Here is a 22,215-nt window from a genome sequence, read left to right on the forward strand (position 1 = left end):
GTATATAGTCTCCACATTGACTCTGTACCGGTACCCCCTGTATATAGCCTCCACACTGACTCTGTACCGGTACCCCCTGTATATAGCCTCCACATTGACTCTGTACCGGTACCCCCTGTATATAGCCTCCACATTGACTCGGTACCGTAATACCCTGTATATAACCTCCACATTGACTCGGTATCGTAATACCCTGTATATAACCTCCACATTGACTCTGTACCGTAATACCCTGTATATAGTCTCCACATTGACTCTGTACAGGTACCCCTGTATATAGCCTCCACATTGACTCTGTACCGGTACCCCCTGTATATAGCCTCCACATTGACTCTGTACCGTAATACCCTGTATATAGCCTCCACATTGACTCTGTACCGTAATACCCTGTATATAGCCTCCACATTGACTCTGTACCGGTACCCCTGTATATAGCCTCCACATTGACTCTGTACCGGTACCCCTGTATATAGCCTCCACATTGACTCTGTACTGGTACCCCCTGTATATAACCTCCACATTGACTCTATACCGGTACCCCCTGTATATAGCCTCCACATTGACTCTGTACCGGTACCCCCTGTATATAGCCTCCACATTGACTCTGTACCGTAATACCCTGTATATAGTCTCCACATTGACTCTGTACCGTAATACCCTGTATATAGTCTCCACATTGACTCTGTACCGTAATACCCTGTTTATAACCTCCACATTGACTCTGTACCGTAATACCCTGTATATAGTCTCCATATTGACTCTGTACCGTACTACCCTGTATATAGTCTCCACATTGACTCTGTACCGTAATACCCTGTATATAGCCTCCACATTGACTCTGTACCGTAATACCCTGTATATAGCCTCCACATTGACTCTGTACCGTAATACCCTGTATATAGTCTCCATATTGACTCTGTACCGTAATACCCTGTATATAGCCTCCACATTGACTCTGTACCGTAATACCCTGTATATAGTCTCCATATTGACTCTGTACCGTAATACCCTGTATATAGCCTCCACATTGACTCTGTACCGTAATACCCTGTATATAGTCTCCATATTGACTCTGTACCGTAATACCCTGTATATAGTCTCCATATTGACTCTGTACCATAATACCCTGTATAGCCTCCATATTGACTCTGTACCGTAATACCCTGTATATAGTCTCCACATTGACTCTGTACCGTAATACCCTGTATATAGCCTCCACATTGACTCTGTACCGCAATACCCTGTATATAACCTCCACATTGACTCGTACCGTAATACCCTGTATATAGTCTCCACATTGACTCTGTACCGTAATACCCTGTATATAGCCTCCACATTGACTCTGTACCGTAATACCCTGTATATAACCTCCACATTGACTCTGTACCGTAATACCCTGTATATAGTCTCCACATTGACTCTGTACCGTAATACCCTGTATATAGCCTCCACATTGACTCTGTACCGTAATACCCTGTATATAACCTCCACATTGACTCTGTACCGTAATACCCTGTATATAGTCTCCACATTGACTCTGTACCGTAATACCCTGTATATAGCCTCCACATTGACTCTGTACCGTAATACCCTGTATATAGCCTCCACATTGACTCTGTACCGTAATACCCTGTATATAACCTCCACATTGACTCTGTACCGTAATACCCTGTATATAGCCTCCACTGTATATAGTCTCCACATTGACTCTGTACCGTAATACCCTGTATATAACCTCCCCATTGACTCTGTACCGTAATACCCTGTATATAGTCTCCACATTGACTCTGTACCGTAATACCCTGTATATAGCCTCCACATTGACTCTGTACCGTAATACCCTGTATATAGCCTCCACATTGATTGACTCTGTATATAGCCTCCACATTGACTCTGTACCGGTACCCCTGTATATAGTCTCCACATTGACTCTGTACTGTATATAGTCTCCACATTGACTCTGTACCGTAATACCCTGTATATAGTCTCCACATTGACTCTGTACCGTAATACCCTGTATATAGCCTCCACATTGACTCTGTACCGTAATACCCTGTATATAGCCTCCACATTGACTCTGTACCGTAATACCCTGTATATAACCTCCACATTGACTCTGTACCGTAATACCCTGTATATAGCCTCCACATTGACTCTCTACCGTAATATCCTGTATATAGCCTCCACATTGACTCTGTACCGTAATACCCTGTATATAGCCTCCACATTGACTCTGTACCGGTACCCCTGTATATAGCCTCCACATTGACTCTGTACCGGTACCCCCTGTATATAGTCTCCACATTGACTCTGTACCGGTACCCCTGTATATAGCCTCCACATTGACTCTGTACCGTAATACCCTGTATATAGCCTCTAAATTGACTCTGTACCGGTACCCCCTGTATATAGTCTCCACATTGACTCTGTACCGGTACCCCCTGTATATAGCCTCCACATTGACTCTGTACCAGTACCCCTGTATATAGCCTCCACATTGACTCTGTACCGGTACCCCCTGTATATAGCCTCCACATTGACTCTGTACTGTAATACCCTGTATATAGCCTCCACATTGACTCTGTACCGGTACCCCTGTATATAGCCTCCACATTGACTCTGTACCGGTACCCCCTGTATATAGCCTTCACATTGACTCTGTACCGGTACCCCCTGTATATAGCCTCCACATTGACTCTGTTCCAGTACCCCTGTATATAGCCTCCACATTGACTCTGTACTGTAATACCCTGTATATAGCCTCCACATTGACTCTGTACCGGTACCCCCTGTATATAGCCTCCACATTGACTCTGTACCAGTACCCCTGTATATATCCTCCACATTGACTCTGTACCAGTAGCCCCTGTATATAACCTCCACATTGACTCTGTACCGGTACCCCCTGTATATAGCCTCCACATTGACTCTGTACCGGTACCCCCTGTATATAACCTCCACATTGACTCTGTATCGGTACCCCCTCTATATAGCCTCCACATTGACTCTGTACCGGTACCCCTGTATATAGCCTCCACATTGACTCTGTACCGGTACCCCCTGTATATAGTCTCCACATTGACTCTGTACCAGTACACCCTGTATATAGCCTCCAAATTGACTCTGTACCGGTACCCCCTGTATATAGTCTCCACATTGACTCTGTACCGGTACCCCCTGTATATAGCCTCCACATTGACTCTGTACCAGTACCCCTGTATATATCCTCCACATTGACTCTGTACCGGTACCCCCTGTATATAGCCTCCACATTGACTCTGTACCGGTACCCCCTGTATATAGCCTCCACATTGACTCTGTATCGGTACCCCTGTATATAGCCTCCACATTGACTCTGTACCAATACCCCCTGTATATAGCCTCCACATTGACTCTGTACCGGTACCCCCTGTATATAGCCTCCACATTGACTCTGTACCGGTACCCCCTGTATATAGCCTCCACATTGACTCTGTACCGGTACCCCCTGTATATAGCCTCCACATTGACTCTGTACCGGCACCCCCTGTATATAGCCTCCACATCGACTCTGTACCGGTACCCCCTGTATATAGCCTCCACATTGACTCTGGCCCGGTACCCCCTGTATATAGCCTCCACATTGCCTCTGTACCGGTACCCCCTGTATATAGCCTCCACATTGACTCTGTACCGGCACCCCCTGTATATAGCCTCCACATTGACTCTGTACCGGTACCCCTGTATATAGCCTCCACATCGACTCTGTACCGGTACCCCCTGTATATAGCCTCCACATTGACTCTGTACCGGTACCCCCTGTATATAGCCTCCACATTGACTCTGTACCGGTACCCCCTGTATATAGTCTCCACATTGACTCTGTACCGGTACCCCCTGTATATAGCCTCCACATTGACTCTGTACCGGTACCCCCTGTATATAGCCTTCACATTGACTCTGTACCGGTACCCCCTGTATATAGCCTCCACATTGACTCTGTACCGTAATACCCTGTATATAGCCTCCACATTGACTCTGTACCGTAATACCCTGTATATAGCCTAAAAAATTGACTCTGTACCGGTACCCCTGTATATAGTCTCCACATTGACTCTGTACCGGTACCCCCTGTATATAGCCTCCACATTGACTCTGTACCAGTACCCCTGTATATAGCCTCCACATTGACTCTGTACCAGTACCCCTGTATATAGCCTCCACATTGACTCTGTACCAGTACTCCTGTATATAGCCTCCACATTGACTCTGTACCAGTACCCCTGTATATAGCCTCCACATTGACTCTGCACCAGTACCCCTGTATATAGCCTCCACATTGACTCTGCACCACTACTCCTGTATATAGCCTCCACATTGACTCTGTACCGGTACCCCTGTATATAGCCTCCACATTGACTCTGTACCAGTACCCCTGTATATAGCCTCCACATTGACTCTGTACCAGTACCCCTGTATATAGCCTCCACATTGACTCTGTACCGGTACCCCCTGTATATACCCTCCACATTGACTCTGTACCAATACCCCTGTATATAGCCTCTACATTGACTCTGTACTGTTATACCCTGTATATAGCCTCCATGTTGACTCTGTACCGGTACCCCCTGTATATAGCCTCCACATTGACTCTGTACCGGTACCCCCTGTATATAGCCTCCACGTTGACTCTGTACCGGTACCCCCTGTATATAGCCTCCACATTGACTATGTACCGTAATACCCTGTATATAGCCTCTACATTGACTCTGTACCGGTACCCCCTGTATATAGCCTCCACGTTGACTCTGTACCGTAATACCCCGTATATAGCCTCTACATTGACTCTGTACCGGTACCCCCTGTATATAGTCTCCACATTGACTCTGCACCGGTACCCCCTGTATATAGCCTCCACATTGACTATGTACCGTAATACCCTGTATATAGCCTCTACATTGACTCTGTACCGGTACCCCCTGTATATAGCCTCCACGTTGACTCTGTACCGGTACCCCCTGTATATAGTCTCCACATTGACTCTGCACCGACACCCCCTGTATATAGCCTCCACATTGACTCTGCACCGACACCCCCTGTATATAGCCTCCACATTGACTCTGTACCGGCACCCCCTGTTTATAGCCTCCACATTGACTCTGTATCGGTACCCCTGTATATAGTCTCCGCATTGACTCTGTACCGGTACCCCTGTATATAGCCTCCACATTGACTCTGTACCGGCACCCCTGTATATAGCCTCCACATTGACTCTGTACCGGTACCCCCTGTATATAGTCTCCACATTGACTCTGTACCGGTACCCCCTGTATATAGCCTCCACATTGACTCTGTACCGACACCCCCTGTATATAGCCTCCACATTGACTCTGTACCGGTACCCCCTGTATATAGTCTCCACATTGACTCTGTACCGGTACCCCCTGTATATAGCCTCCACATTGACTCTGTACCAGTACCCCCTGTATATAGCCTCCACATTGACTCTGTACCGTAACACCCTGTATATAGTCTCCACATTGACTCTGACCTAACACCCTGTATATAGTCTCCACATTGACTCTGTACCCCCTGTATATAGCCTCCACATTGACTCTGCACCGACACCCCCCTGTATATATTGTTATTTTACTGCTGCTCTTTAATTATTTGTTACTTTTATCTTTTATTCTTATCCATATTTTATTAACTGCATTGTTAGGTTGGGTCTCATCAGTCAGCATTTGGAAGGTCTACTACACTTGTTGTATTCAGCATTTCACTGTAAGGTCTACTACACCTGTTGTATTCAGCATTTCACTGTAAGGTCTACTACACCTGTTGTATTCAGCATTTCACTGTGATGTCTACTACACCTGTTGTATTCAGCATTTCACTGTAAGGTCTACTACACCTGTTGTATTCAGCATTTCACTGTAAGGTCTACTCCACCTGTTGTATTCAGCATTTCACTGTAAGGTCTACTACACCTGTTGTATTCAGCATTTCACTGTGAGGTCTACTACACCTGTTATATTCAGCATTTCACTGTAAGGTCTACTACACCTGTTGTATTCAGCATTTCACTGTGAGGTCTACTACACCTGTTGTATTCAGCATTTCACTGTGAGGTCTACTACACCTGTTGTATTCAGCATTTCACTGTAAGGTCTACTACACCTGTTGTATTCAGCATTTCACTGTAAGGTCTACTACACCTGTTGTATTCAGCATTTCACTGTAAGGTCTACTACACCTGTTGTATTCAGCATTTCACTGTAAGGTCTACTACACCTGTTGTATTCAGCATTTCACTGTAAGGTCTACCTACACCTGTTGTATTCAGCATTTCACTGTGAGGTCTACTACACCTGTTGTATTCAGCATTTCACTGTGAGGTCTACTACACCTGTTGTATTCAGCATTTCACTGTGAGGTCTACTACACCTGTTGTATTCAGCATTTCACTGTAATGTCTACTACACCTGTTGTATTCAGCATTTCACTGTAAGGTCTACTACACCTGTTGTATTCAGCATTTCACTGTAAGGTCTACTACACCTGTTGTATTCGGGGCATGTGGCAAATACAATTTGATTTATGTGAAGTTAGTCACACCCTCTCTTTGTGAAGCTGACCTCTCCTTTCTGATTGGTCTGAAGGACTCTCTTGGCCCTGGGTTGCCACGTGGGGCTGGCTGATGAGCACGCTGTGGAGAAGGTGAAGAACCTCAAGCTCTCCGCCACGTGAGTCACTTTCCTCACTTCAGTCGGTCTGTACCATCTTATTACACAACAGTTAGCACCTACTGTATGTTCTCCAGCCTCTGCTGCTAGTCGCTAAGATTGACATCTCTGCTCATAGCTATTTACGTTCTCCAAGTGCAATGTCAATGACTGCTAGTGTGTTGGATGTACTGGTACACATTTCAGTTTAAGTGCATATTTTGCCTTAGCTTGTGCCTTACCAAAAATGACTATTTTTCTGTTTTAAGCTCATCCTTAATCAGATGGGTGTCTGTTTTAATGTTTTAATCTAGTCCTTTACTAGATGGGTGTCTGTTTTAATGTTTTATTCTAGTCCTTTACCAGATGGGTGTCTGTTTTAATGTTTTATCCTAGTCCTTTACCAGATGGGGGTCTGTTTTAATGTTTTAATCTAGTCCTTTACCAGATGGGTGTCTGTTTTATCCTAGTCATTTATCAGATGGGTGTCTGTTTTAATGTTTTAATCTAGTCCTTTACCAGATGGGTGTCTGTTTTATCCTAGTCCTTTAGCAGATGGGTGTCTGTTTTAATGTTTTAACCAAGTCCTTTATCAGATGGGTGTCTGTTTTATCCTAGTCCTTTACCAGATGGGTGTCTGTTTTAATGTTATAACCTAGTCCTTATCAGATGGGTGTCTGTTTTAATGTTTTAATCTAGTCCTTTATCAGATGGGTGTCTGTTTTATCCTAGTCCTTTACCAGATGGGTGTCTGTTTTAACCTACTCCTTTACCAGATGGCTGTCTGTTTTAATGTTTTATCCTGGTCCTTTACCAGATGGGTGTCTGTTTTAATGTTTTATCCTGGTCCTTTACCAGATGGGTGTCTGTTTTAATGTTTTAACCTACTCCTTTACCAGATGGCTGTCTGTTTTATCCTAGTCCTTTACCATATGGGTGTCTGTTTTAATGTTTTAATCTAGTCCTTTATCAGATGGGTGTCTGTTTTAATGTTTTATTCTAGTCCTTTACCAGATGGGTGTCTGTTTTAATGTTTTATCCTAGTCCTTTACCAGATGGGGTCTGTTTTAATGTTTTAATCTAGTCCTTTACCAGATGGGTGTCTGTTTTATCCTAGTCATTTATCAGATGGGTGTCTGTTTTAATGTTTTAATCTAGTCCTTTACCAGATGGGTGTCTGTTTTATCCTAGTCCTTCACCATATGGGTGTCTGTTTTAATGTTTTAATCTAGTCCTTTATCAGATGGGTGTCTGTTTTAATGTTTTATCCTAGTCCTTTACCAGATGGGGGTCTGTTTTAATGTTTTAATCTAGTCCTTTACCAGATGGGTGTCTGTTTTATCCTAGTCCTTTACCAGATGGGTGTCTGTTTTAATGTTATAACCTAGTCCTTATCAGATGGGTGTCTGTTTTATCCTAGTCCTTTATCAGATGGGTGTCTGTTTTAATGTTATAACCTACTCCTTTATCAGATGGCTGTCTGTTTTAATGTTTTATCCTGGTCCTTTACCAGATGGGTGTCTGTTTTATCCTAGTCCTTTACCATATGGGTGTCTGTTTTAATGTTTTAATCTAGTCCTTTATCAGATGGGTGTCTGTTTTAATGTTTTATTCTAGTCCTTTACCAGATGGGTGTCTGTTTTAAGGTTTTATCCTAGTCCTTTACCAGATGGGGGTCTGTTTTAATGTTTTAATCTAGTCCTTTAACAGATGGGTGTCTGTTTTATCCTAGTCATTTATCAGATGGGTGTCTGTTTTAATGTTTTAATCTAGTCCTTTACCAGATGGGTGTCTGTTTTATCCTTTACCATATGGGTGTCTGTTTTAATGTTTTAATCTAGTCCTTTATCAGATGGGTGTCTGTTTTAATGTTTTATCCTAGTCCTTTACCAGATGGGTTTCTGTTTTAATGTTTTAACCTTTATCAGATGGGTGTCTGTTATAATGTTTTATCCTAGTCCTTTACCAGATGGGTGTCTGTTTTAATGTTTTAATCTAGTCCTTTATCAGATGGGTGTCTGTTTTAATGTTTTAATCTAGTCCTTTATCAGATGGGTGTCTGTTTTATCCTAGTCCTTTATCAGATGGGTGTCTGTTTTATCCTAGTCCTTTACCAGATGGGTGTCTGTTTTATCCTAGTCCTTTACCAGATGGGTGTTTGTTTTAATGTTTTATAACCTAGTCATTTATCAGATGGGTGTCTGTTATACTGTTTTATCCTAGTCCTTTACCAGATGGGGGTCTGTTTTAATGTTTTAACCTAGTCCTTTACCAGATGGGTGTCTGTTTTAATGTTTTATCCTAGTCCTTTACCAGATGGGGGTCTGTTTTAATGTTTTAACCTTTACCAGATGGGTGTCTGTTTTAATGTTTTAACCAAGTCTTTTATCAGATGGGTGTCTGTTTTATCCTAGTCCTTTACCAGATGGGTGTCTGTTTTAATGTTTTAACCTAGTCCTTTACCAGATGGGTGTCTGTTTTAATGTTTTATCCTAGTCCTTTACCAGATGGGGGTCTGTTTTAATGTTTTAACCTTTACCAGATGGGTGTCTGTTTTAATGTTTTAACCAAGTCTTTTATCAGATGGGTGTCTGTTTTATCCTAGTCCTTTACCAGATGGGTGTCTGTTTTAACCTAGTCCTTTACCAGATGGGTGTCTGTTTTAATGTTTTAACCTAGTCCTTTATCAGATGGGTGTCTATTTTAATGTTCTAACCTAGTCCTTTACCAGATGGGGGTCTGTTTTAATATTTGAACCTAGTCCTTCACCAGATGGGTGTCTGTTTTATCCTAGTCCTTTATCAGATGGGTGTCTGTTTTAATGTTTTATTCTAGTCCTTTACCAGATGGGGGACTGTTTTAATATTTGAACCTAGTCCTTCAACAGATGGGTGAACATTCTCACGCCAAACTATTTTTCTCCCATCCAACAGCGTCTCCCTAGACTAATGTTTTCTCTCTCTCTATGTGTCCATGCGTCCTCTCTGGTCCAGTTATGAGCTGTCTAGTGGCTACAAGCCTGCTCCTATGGACCTGGGGCACATCAAGCTGGCCTCTACCCAGGAGGCCATGGTGGACAAGCTGGCGGAGAACGCTCACAATGTGTGGGCCAGGGATCGCATACGCCAGGGCTGGACCTACGGCATCCAGCAGGTGTGTCACCCAAAGGTGTGTGTGTTTGTGTGTGCAGCCGGGCTGCAGCAGTGTGAGGGTGGGGGTGGGGGTGGTGGGGGCGTTGACCAGGGTGCTGAAACAGCTCAACAGCCGCCCAAAGAAAATTGTATAGGACCCTTGGCATCTTTAATGGGCCCACTACAGAGGTACTGATGGGCCCACTACAGAGGTACTGATGGGCCCACTACAGAGGTACTGATGGGCCCACTACAGAGGTACTGATGGGCCCACTACAGAGGTGCTGATGGGCCCACTACAGAGGTGCTGATGGGCCCACTACAGAGGTACTGATGGGCCCACTACAGAGGTACTGATGGGCCCACTACAGAGGTGCTACTGGGTCCACTACAGAGGTTCTGATGGGCCCACTACAGAGGTACTGATGGGCCCACTACAGAGGTTCTGATGGGCCCACTACAGAGGTACTGATGGGCCCACTACAGATGTACTGATGGGTCCACTACAGAGGTGCTTATGGGCCCACTACAGAGGTGCTGATGGGCCCACTACAGAGGTGCTGATGGGCCCACTACAGAGGTACTGATGGCCCACAACAGAGGTGCTTATGCAGAGGTGCTTATGGGCCCACTACAGAGGTGGAATGAGAGGGGATGACTGGTAGGAAGGAGAGGGGATGACTGGTAGGGCTGTTACATGGAGGAAGGAGAGGGGATGACTGGTAGGGCTTCTACATGGAGGAAGGAGAGGGGATGACTGGTAGGAAGGAGAGGGGATGACTGATAGGAAGGAGAGGGGATGACTGATAGGACTGCTACATGGAGGAAGGAGAGGGGATGACTGGTAGGAAGGAGAGGGGATGACTGTTAGGAAGGAGAGGGGATGACTGGTAGGACTGCTACATGGAGGAAGGAGAGGGGATGACTGGTAGGAAGGAGAGGGGATGACTGGTAGGAAGGAGAGGGGATGACTGGTAGGAAGAAGAGGGGATGACTGATAGGAAGGAGAGGGAATGAATGGTAGGAAGGAGAGGGGATGACTGGTAGGACTGCTACATGGAGGGAGGAGAGGGGATGACTGGTAGGAACGAGAGGGGATGACTGGTAGGACTGCTACATGGAGGAAGGAGAGGGGATGACTGGTAGGGCTGCTACATGGAGGAAGGAGAGGGGATGACTGGTAGGACGGAGAGGGGATGACTGGTAGGACAGAGAGGGGATGACTGGTAGGAAGGAGAGGGGATGACTGGTAGGACTGCTACATGGAGGAAGGAGAGGGGATGACTGGTAGGAAGGAGAGGGGATGACTGGTAGGAAGGAGAGGGGATGACTGGTAGGAAGAAGAGGGGATGACTGGTAGGAAGGAGAGGGGATGACTGGTAGGAAGGAGAGTGGATGAATGGTAGGAAGGAGAGGGGATGACTGGTAGGAAGGAGAGTGGATGAATGGTAGGAAGGAGAGGGATTGACTTGTAGGAAGGAGAGGGATGACTGGTAGGACTGCTACATGGAGGAAGGAGAAGGGATGACTGGTAGGAAGGAGAGGGGATGACTGGTAGGAAGGAGAGGGGATGACTGGTAGGAAGGAGAGTGGATGAATGGTAGGAAGGAGAGGGATTGACTGGTAGGAAGGAGAGGGGATGACGGGTAGGAAGGAGAGGGGATGACTGGTAGGAAGGAGAGGGGATGACAGGTAGGAAGGAGAGGGGATGACTGGTAGGAAGGAGAGGGGATGACTGGTAGGAAGGAGAGGGGATGACTGGTAGGAAGGAGAGGGGATGACTGGTAGGAAGGAGAGGGGATGACAGGTAGGAAGGAGAGGGGATGACGGGTAGGAAGGAGAGGGGATGACTGGTAGGAAGGAGAGGGGATGACTGGTAGGAAGGAGAGGGGATGACTGGTAGGAAGGAGAGGGGATGACTGGTAGGAAGGAGAGGGGATGGCTGGTAGGAAGGAGAGGGGATGACTGGTAGGAAGGAGAGGGGATGACTGGTAGGACAGAGAGGGGATGACTGGTAGGAAGGAGAGGGGATGACTGGTAGGACTGCTACATGGAGGAAGGAGAGGGGATGACTGGTAGGAAGGAGAGGGGATGACTGGTAGGAAGGAGAGGGTATGACTGGTAGGAAGAAGAGGGGATGACTGGTATGAAGGAGAAGGGATGACTGGTAGGAAGGAGATGGGATGACTGGTAGGAAGGAGATGGGATGACTGGTAGGAAGGAGAGGGGATGACTGGTAGGAAGGAGAGGGGATGACTGGTAGGAAGGAGAGGGGATGACTGGTAGGAAGGAGAGGGGATGACTGGTAGGAAGGAGAGGGGATGACTGGTAGGAAGGAGAGGGGATGATTGGTAGGACTGCTACATGGAGGAAGGAGAGGGGATGACTGGTAGGAAGGGGAGGGGATGACTGGTAGGAACGAGAGGGGATGACTGGTATGAAGGAGAGGGGATGACTGGTAGGAAGGAGAGGGGATGACTGGTAGGAAGGAGAGGGGATGACTGGTAGGACTGCTACATGGAGGAAGGAGAGGGGATGACTGGTAGGAAGGAGAGGGGATGACTGGTAGGAAGGAGAGGGGGTGACTGGTAGGAAGGAGAGGGGATGACTGGTAGGAAGGAGAGGGGATGACTGGTAGGAAGGAGAGGGGATGACTGATAGGAAGGAGAGGGGATGACTGGTAGGACTGCTACATGGAGGGAGAAGAGGGGATGACTGGTAGGAAGGAGAGGGGATGACGGGTAGGAAGGAGAGGGGATGACTGGTAGGAAGGAGAGGGGATGACAGGTAGGAAGGAGAGGGGATGACAGGTAGGAAGGAGAGGGGATGACTGGTAGGAAGGAGAGGGGATGACTGGTAGGAAGGAGAGGGGATGATGGGTAGGAAGGAGAGGGGATGACTGGTAGGACTGCTACATGGATGGAGGAGAGAAGATGACTGGTAGGAAGGAGAGGGGATGACTGGTAGGCTGCTACATGGATGGAGGAGAGGGGATGACTGGTAGGAAGGAGAGGGGATGACTGGTAGGACTGCTACATGGAGGGAGGAGAGGGGATGACTGGTATTAAGGAGAGGGGATGACTGGTAGGAAGGAGAAGGGATGACTGGTAGGAAGGAGAGGTGATGACAGGTAGGAAGGAGAGGGGATGACTGGTAGGACTGCTACGTGGAGGAAGGAGAGGGGATGACTGGTAGGAAGGAGAGGGGATGACGGGTAAGAAGGAGAGGGGATGACTGGTAGGAAGGAGAGGGGATGACTGGTAGGACTGCTACATGGATGGAGGAGAGGGGATGACTGGTAGGAAGGAGAGGGGATGACTGGTAGGACCGCTACATGGAGGGAGGAGAGGGGATGACTGGTAGGAAGGAGAGGGGATGACTGGTAGGAAGGAGAGGGGATGACGGGTAGGAAGGAGAGGGGATGACTGGTAGGAAGGAGAGGAGATGACTGGTAGGAAGGAGAGGGGATGACTGGTAGGACTGCTACATGGAGGGAGGAGAGGGGATGACTGGTAGGAAGGAGAGGGGATGACGGGTAGGAAGGAGAGGGGATGACTGGTAGGACTGCTACATGCAGGATTACAGCTGTCAGGGTTATTCATCAAGTGTGTTAAGACACATGCTGTTAAAAGTCCTGAGAATTATCCTGGTAGTGAAACCAGGCTGACAGCCTGACACAACAGCCTATGGTTGTCATGGAGACACATAGGTAGGCTTCTAGTCTGGTACAGAGCAAGTCTAGAGGTTAGGGTTAGTCTGGTGAATATATTGTTTTAGAGGGGGTTAGGGTTAGTCTGGTGTATATATTGTTTTAGAGGGGTTAGGGTTAGTCTGGTGTATATATTGTTTTAGAGGGGTTAGGGTTAGTCTTGTGTATATATTGTTAAGGTTAGTCTGGTGTATATATTGTTTTAGAGGGGGTTAGGGTTAGTCTGGTGTATATATTGTTGTAGAGGGGGTTAGGGTTAGTCTGGTGTATATATTGTTAGGGTTAGTCTGGTGTATATATTGTTTTAGAGGGGGTTAGGGTTAGTCTGGTGTATATGTTGTTTTAGAGGGGGTTAGGGTTAGTCTGGTGTATATGTTGTTTTAGAGGGGTTAGGGTTAGTTTGGTGTATATATTGTTTTAGAGGGGTTAGGGTTAGTCTGGTGTATATGTTGTTTTAGAGGGGTTAGGGTTAGTTTGGTGTATATATTGTTTTAGAGGGGGTTAGGGTTAGTCTGGTGTATATATTGTTTTAGAGGGGGTTAGGGTTAGTCTGGTGTATATATTGTTTTAGAGGGAGTTAGGGTTAGTCTGGTGTATATGTTGTTTTAGAGGGGTTAGGGTTAGTCTGGTGTATATATTGTTTTAGAGGGGGTTAGGGTTAGTCTGGTGTATATATTGTTTTAGAGGGGGTTAGGGTTAGTCTGGTGTATATATTGTTAGGGTTAGTCTGGTGTATATATTGTTTTAGAGGGGTTAGGGTTAGTCTGGTGTATATATTGTTGTAGAGGGGGTTAGGGTTAGTCTGGTGTATATATTGTTAGGGTTAGTCTGGTGTATATATTGTTTTAGAGGGGTTAGGGTTAGTCTGGTGTATATATTGTTTTAGAGGGGTTTAGGGTTAGTCTGGTGTATATATTGTTTTAGAGGGGTTAGGGTTAGTCTGGTGTATATGTTGTTTTAGAGGGGTTAGGGTTAGTCTGGTGTATATATTGTTTTAGAGGGGTGAGGGTTAGTCTGGTGTATATATTGTTTTAGAGGGGGTTAGGGTTAGTCTGGTGAATCCATTGTTTTAGAGGGAGTTAGGGTTAGTCTGGTGTATATATTGTTTTAGAGGGAGTTAGGGTTAGTCTGGTGTATATATTGTTTTAGAGGGGGTTAGGGTTAGTCTGGTGTATATATTGTTTTAGAGGGGGTTAGGGTTAGTCTGGTGTATATATTGTTTTAGAGGGGGTTAGGGTTAGTCTGGTACAGAGCAAGTCTAGAGGTTAGGGTTAGTCTTGTGTATATATAGTTTTAGAGGGGGTTAGGGTTAGTCTGGTGTATATATAGTTTGAGAGGGGGTTAGGGTTAGTCTGGTGTATATATTGTTTTAGAGGGGGTTAGGGTTAGTCTGGTGTATATATTGTTTTAGAGGGGGTTAGGGTTAGTCTGGTGTATATATTGTTTTAGAGGGGGTTAGGGTTAGTCTGGTGTATATATTGTTTTAGAGGTGGTTAGGGTTAGTCTGGTATATATATTGTTTTAGAGGGGGTTAGGGTTAGTCTGGTGTATATATTGTTGTAGAGGGGGTTAGGGTTAGTCTGGTGAGAGGGGGTTAGGGTTAGTCTGGTGTATATATTGTTTTAGAGGGGGTTAGGGTTAGTCTGGTGAGAGGGGTAAGGCCTTCCATATTTGCCTTTGCGTTTATAAAGTAGTTAACTCACATCCAATGACTTGCAGGGTAGAAAATGTCCAGTCAGGAGAAACAATAAATAAAACTAAGGGTACTTATCTTTCTGATATGTTTATGAAGTCCTATTCTTCTTTAGTTCAGTGTGTTTATGAAGTCCTAACTCCTCTTCTTTAGGTCAGTGTGTTTATGAAGTCCTAACTCCTCTTCTTTAGGTCAGTGTGTTTATGTAGTCCTAACTCCTCTTCTTTAGGTCAGTGTGTTTATGTAGTCCTAACTCCTCTTCTTTAGTTCAGTGTGTTTATGAAGTCCTAACTCCTCTTCTTTAGTTCAGTGTGTTTATGAAGTCCTAACTCCTCTTCTTTAGTTCAGTGTGTTTATGAAGTCCTAACTCCTCTTCTTTAGGTCAGTGTGTTTATGTAGTCCTAACTCCTCTTCTTTAGGTCAGTGTGTTTATGTAGTCCTAACTCCTCTTCTTTAGTTCAGTGTGTTTATGAAGTCCTAACTCCTCTTCTTTAGTTCAGTGTGTTTATGAAGTCCTAACTCCTCTTCTTTAGTTCAGTGTGTTTATGAAGTCCTAACTCCTCTTCTTTAGTTCAGTGTGTTTATGAAGTCCTAACTATCTCCCCCTTCCTTGTGAAGGATGTGAAGAATCGTAGGAACCCCCGCTTGGTTCCGTACACTCTGCTGGACGAGAGGACCAAGAAGTCCAACAAGGACAGTCTGAGGGAGGCTGTCCGCACCCTGCTGGGGTACGGATACAACCTGGAGGCTCCGGATCAGGACCATGGTACAGTCAAAGCACACACACACCCCTCACCTCCTTTATGGTTCAGTCCAAACTCTACCTCACACACCCCTCACCTCCTTTATGGTTCAGTCCAAACTCTACCTCACACACCCCTCACCTCCTTTATGGTTCAGTCCAAACACTCTACCTCACCTCCCTCCACATCGGCGACCTGGGTTAAATCCACTACCCCTGACAGTGACAATACCCTTACTCTCCCTCCACATCAGAGACCTGGGTTAAATCCACTACCCCTGACAGTGACAATACCCTTACTCTCCCTCCACATCAGTGACCTGGGTTAAATCCACTACCCCTGACAGTGACAATACCCTTACTCTCCCTCATTCATCAGTGACCTGGGTTAAATCCACTACCCCTGACAGTGACAATACCCTTACTCTCCCTCCACATCAGAGACCTGGGTTAAATCCACTACCCCTGACAGTGACAATACCCTTACTCTCCCTCATTCATCAGTGACCTGGGTTAAATCCACTACCCCTGACAGTGACAATACCCTTACTCTCCCTCCACATCAGAGACCTGGGTTAAATCCACTACCCCTGACAGTGACAATACCCTTACTCTCCCTCCACATCAGAGACCTGGGTTAAATCCACTACCCCTGACAGTGACAATACCCTTACTCTCCCTCCACATCAGAGACCTGGGTTAAATCCACTACCCCTGACAGTGACAATACCCTTACTCTCCCTCATTCATCAGTGACCAACAGGACATAAAACCCTGCAGAGTCTCTTATATAAGCCCAATGACGAGTTGACCCACTAGTCTGTTCAGAGGGGCTTTTATGACGCACAGGGAGATGTCTGTTTCCTCGTGACATGATTGTATTTACTGTTATATTGCAGGAGCATGCAGCAGTTGTCTGTGTAAACACCCAGACATAGATCATTTTAATATAGCTTTTACTGTGGCACTAGCTGTGGCGCTAGCTGTGGAGATAACCGTGATGCTAGCTGTGAAGATAGCTGTGATGCTAGCTGTGGAGATAGCTGTGAAGATAGCTGTGGAGATAGCCGTGATGCTAGCTGTGGAGATAGCTGTGAAGATAGCTGTGATGCTAGCTGTGAAGATAGCTGTGATGCTAGCTGTGGAGATAGCTGTGGTGCTAGCTGTGGAGATAGCTGTGATGCTAGCTGTGAAGATAGCTGTGGTACTAGCTGTGGAGATAGCTGTGGCGCTAGCTGTGGAGATAGCCGTGATGCTAGCTGTGGAGATAGCTGTGAAGATAGCTGTGATGCTAGCTGTGAAGATAGCTGTGATGCTAGCTGTGGAGATAGCTGTGGTGCTAGCTGTGGAGATAGCCGTGATGCTAGCTGTGGAGATAGCTGTGATGCTAGCTGTGAAGATAGCTGTGGTACTAGCTGTGGAGATAGCTGTGGTACTAGCTGTGGAGATAGCTGTGGAGATAGCTGTGGAGATAGCTGTGGTACTAGCTGTGAAGATAGCTGTGATGCTAGCTGTGAAGATAGCTGTGATGCTAGCTGTGGAGATAGCTGTGGTGCTAGCTGTGGAGATAGCCGTGATGCTAGCTGTGGAGATAGCTGTGATGCTAGCTGTGAAGATAGCTGTGGTACTAGCTGTGGAGATAGCTGTGGCGCCTGGCTATTGCTAGCTAGTTTTAGTACCCTTCAAGACACACAGTTTTAGTTGATGTGGAGATCCATGGATTTGTTTTGAGAAATGATCACACTGATTAACCAACCTACAACAGGTTGTGTATTAATGTCAGAGTATAGTATAGGATATTACACTACCCTGGTTAACCAACCTACAACAGGTTGTGTATTAATGTCAGAGTATAGTATAGGATATTACACTACCCTGGTTAACCAACCTACAACAGGTTGTGTATTAATGTCAGAGTATAGTATAGGATATTACACTACCCTGGTTAACCAACCTACAACAGGTTGTGTATTAATGTCAGAGTATAGTATAGGATATTACACTACCCTGGTTAACCAACCTACAACAGGTTGTGTATTAATGTCAGAGTATAGTATAGGATATTACACTACCCTGGTTAACCAACCTACAACAGGTTGTGTATTAATGTCAGAGTATAGTATAGGATATTACACTACCCTGGTTAACCAACCTACAACAGGTTGTGTATTAATGTCAGAGTATAGTATAGGATATTACACTACCCTGGTTAACCAACCTACAACAGGTTGTGTATTAATGTCAGAGTATAGTATAGGATATTACACTACCCTGGTTAACCAACCTACAACAGGTTGTGTATTAATGTCAGAGTATAGTATAGGATATTACACTACCCTGGTTAACCAACCTACAACAGGTTGTGTATTAATGTCAGAGTATAGTAAAGGATATTACACTACCCTGGTTAACCAACCTACAACAGGTTGTGTATTAATGTCAGAGTATAGTATAGGATATTACACTACCCTGGTTAACCAACCTACAACAGGTTGTGTATTAATGTCAGAGTATAGTATAGGATATTACACTACCCTGGTTAACCAACCTACAACAGGTTGTGTATTAATGTCAGAGTATAGTATAGGATATTACACTACCATGGTTAACCAACCTACAACAGGTTGTGTATTAATGTCAGAGTATAGTATAGGATATTACACTACCCTGGTTAACCAACCTACAACAGGTTGTGTATTAATGTCAGAGTATAGTATAGGATATTACACTACCATGGTTAACCAACCTACAACAGGTTGTGTATTAATGTCAGAGTATAGTATAGGATATTACACTACCCTGGTTAACCAACCTTGTTCCAGCAGCCAGAGCAGACATCAGTAACATGTTGTCTGGCCCTGTTGTTTCAGCAGACTCCAGTAACATGTTGTCTGGCCCTGTTGTTTCAGCAGACATCAGCAACATGTTGTCTGGCCCTGTTGTTTCAGCAGCCAGAGCAGACACCAGTAACATGTTGTCTGGCCCTGTGGCCCTGTTGTTTCAGCAGACATCAGTAACATGTTGTCTGGCCCTGTTGTTCCAGCAGCCAGAGCAGACATCAGTAACATGTTGTCTGGCCCTGTTGTTCCAGCAGCCAGAGCAGACATCAGTAACATGTTGTCTGGCCCTGTTGTTCCAGCAGCCAGAGCAGACATCAGTAACATGTTGTCTGGCCCTGTTGTTTCAGCAGACACCAGTAACATGTTATCTGACCCTGTTGTTTCAGCAGACACCAGTAACATGTTATCTGACCCTGTTGTTTCAGCAGACATCAGTAACATGTTGTCTGGCCCTGTTGTTCCAGCAGACACCAGTAACATGTTGTCTGGCCCTGTTGTTCCAGCAGCCAGAGCAGACACCAGTAACATGTTGTCTGGCCCTGTTGTTCCAGCAGCCAGAGCAGACACCAGTAACATGTTATCTGACCCTGTTGTTTCAGCAGCCAGAGCAGACACCAGTAACATGTTATCTGACCCTGTTGTTCCAGCAGCCAGGGCAGACACCAGTAACATGTTATCTGACCCTGTTGTTCCAGCAGACACCAGTAACATGTTATCTGACCCTGTTGTTCCAGCAGCCAGGGCAGACACCAGTAACATGTTATCTGGCCCTGTTGTTCCAGCAGCCAGAGCAGACATCAGTAACATGTTGTCTGGCCCTGTTGTTTCAGCAGACTCCAGTAACATGTTGTCTGGCCCTGTTGTTTCAGCAGACATCAGCAACATGTTGTCTGGCCCTGTTGTTTCAGCAGACATCAGTAACATGTTGTCTGGCCCTGTTGTTCCAGCAGCCAGAGCAGACATCAGTAACATGTTGTCTGGCCCTGTTGTTCCAGCAGCCAGAGCAGACATCAGTAACATGTTGTCTGGCCCTGTTGTTCCAGCAGCCAGAGCAGACATCAGTAACATGTTGTCTGGCCCTGTTGTTTCAGCAGACACCAGTAACATGTTATCTGACCCTGTTGTTTCAGCAGACACCAGTAACATGTTATCTGACCCTGTTGTTTCAGCAGACATCAGTAACATGTTGTCTGGCCCTGTTGTTCCAGCAGCCAGAGCAGACACCAGTAACATGTTGTCTGGCCCTGTTGTTCCAGCGGCCAGAGCAGACACCAGTAACATGTTATCTGACCCTGTTGTTTCAGCAGCCAGAGCAGACACCAGTAACATGTTATCTGACCCTGTTGTTCCAGCAGCCAGGGCAGACACCAGTAACATGTTATCTGACCCTGTTGTTCCAGCAGACACCAGTAACATGTTATCTGACCCTGTTGTTCCAGCAGCCAGGGCAGACACCAGTAACATGTTATCTGGCCCTGTTGTTCCAGCAGCCAGAGCAGACACCAGTAACATGTTGTCTGGCCCTGTTGTTTCAGCAGCCAGAGCAGACACCAGTAACATGTTGTCTGGCCCTGTTGTTCCAGCAGCCAGAGCAGAAACCAGTAACATGTTGTCTGGCCCTGTTGTTCCAGCAGCCAGAGCAGACACCAGTACCATGTTGTCTGGCCCTGTTGTTCCAGCAGCCAGAGCAGACACCAGTAACATGTTGTCTGGCCCTGTTGTTCCAGCAGCCAGAGCAGACACCAGTAACATGTTATCTGGCCCTGTTGTTCCAGCAGCCAGAGCAGACACCAGTAACATGTTATCTGGCCCTGTTGTTCCAGCAGCCAGAGCAGACACCAGTAACATGTTATCTGGCCCTGTTGTTCCAGCAGCCAGAGCAGACACCAGTAACATGTTGTCTGGCCCTGTTGTTCCAGCAGCCAGAGCAGACACCAGTAACATGTTATCTGACCCTGTTGTTCCAGCAGCCAGAGCAGACACCAGTAACATGTTATCTGACCCTGTTGTTCCAGCAGCCAGAGCAGACACCAGTAACATGTCTGCTGAGCGGTTCCGTATCTTCCGAGCTGAGAAGACGTACTGTGTGAACGCTGGGAAGTGGTACTTTGAGTTTGAGGTGCTGACGTCAGGCGAGATGAGGGTCGGCTGGGCACGGCCCGGCTGTCTACCGGACCAGGAGCTGGGCTCTGACCAACACGCCTTCGTCTTCGACGGGTTCAAGGTGAGTCAGGAATTCCCACACGCGTTTATTGATTATCGTTGTTTGATTTTTATTGAAATAAATGTTTGAACATGTAGAAGTTTACAACGTCTAGACCTTCACAAGTGTTCACAGAACTATCAGAGCACCTTATTCAGTTGAGATGTTGTGTCACTGGCCGACCCACAATACCCCAGAATGACAAAGTGGAATGATGTTTTTAGAATTTTTTAACAAATGAATTAAAAGCTGACATGTCTAGAGTCAGTCAGTATAAATGAGAAGCTGACGTGTCTAGAGTCAGTCAGTATAAATGAGAAGCTGACATGTCTAGAGTCAGTCAGTATAAATGAGAAGCTGACATGTCTAGAGTCAGTCAGTATAAATGAGAAGCTGACATGTCTAGAGTCGGTCAGTATAAATGAGAAGCTGACATGTCTAGAGTCAGTCAGTATAATATGCCTACCTACAAGTTCAAATGTGCTTATTAACAAGTCATATAATATGTTGTACGGACTCACTCTGTGTGCAATAATAGTGTTTAACCTGATAGTTGAATGACTTCCTGATCTCTGTACTTCACACATACAATTATCAGTCGCACAGTGAATTTCAGAAACACAGATTCAACCACAAAGACCAGGGAGGTTTTCCAATGCCTCACAAAGAAGGGCACCTATTGGTAGATGGGTGAAAAATATAAAAAGCTGACATTGAATATCCCTTTGAGCTTGGTGAAGTTATACATTAGACTTTGGATGGTGTATCAATACACCCAGTCACTGGAGCACAAGCAACATCCTAGAGGAAAACCTGGTTCAGTCTGCTTTCCACCAGACACTGGGAGATGAATTCACCTTTCAGCAGGACGATAACCTATGTTCCTGAGAGGACCCAGGTTACAGTTTTGGCTTAAATCTACGTGACAATCAATGACAAGACCTGCAAATGGTTGTCTAGCAATGATCCACAACTCATTTGACAAGACCTGAAAATGGTTGTCTAGCAATGATCAACAACCAATTTGACAAGAGCTTGAAGAATTTAGAAAATAATAATAGGAAAATGTTGCACAATTCAATTCAACCCTCACAGCTGTAATCGCTCTTAGAGACTTACCCAGAAACCCTCACAGCTGTAATCGCTCTTAGAGACTCACCCAGAAAGACTCAGAGCTGTAATCGCTCTTAGAG

General features: G+C 45.7%; 1 pseudogene; it reads left to right on the forward strand.

Moving 5' to 3' along the window:
- Positions 1-21,043, forward strand: part of LOC121844095 — a 91,919-nt pseudogene extending 70,876 nt beyond the window's left edge.
- The last annotated feature ends 1,172 nt before the right edge of the window (positions 21,044-22,215 follow it).

This window comes from Oncorhynchus tshawytscha, unplaced genomic scaffold (assembly GCF_018296145.1).
Source record: "Oncorhynchus tshawytscha isolate Ot180627B unplaced genomic scaffold, Otsh_v2.0 Un_contig_3982_pilon_pilon, whole genome shotgun sequence".
In the NCBI taxonomy this organism is placed as follows: Eukaryota; Metazoa; Chordata; class Actinopteri; order Salmoniformes; family Salmonidae; genus Oncorhynchus; species Oncorhynchus tshawytscha.